Raw genomic sequence first — 258 nt, 5'->3', positions numbered from 1 at the left:
CGCAACCAATATCTAGTAAAGTACGATTACGACGTTCGGACACACCATTACGCTGTGGTGTTCCGGGTGGCGTGAGTTGTGAAACTATTCCACATTGTTTCAAATGTACACCAAACTCGTAACTCAAATATTCTCCTCCACGATCAGATCGTAGGAATTTTATTTTCTTGTTACGATGATTTTCAACTTCACTCTGAAATTCTTTGAACTTTTCAAACGTTTCAGACTTGTGTTTCATTAAGTAGATATACCCATATC

The sequence above is a fragment of the Triticum urartu genome, chromosome 2, assembly GCF_003073215.2.
Source record: "Triticum urartu cultivar G1812 chromosome 2, Tu2.1, whole genome shotgun sequence".
Classification (NCBI taxonomy): domain Eukaryota; kingdom Viridiplantae; phylum Streptophyta; class Magnoliopsida; order Poales; family Poaceae; genus Triticum; species Triticum urartu.
Note: the sequence above shows the minus strand (reverse complement) of the source record.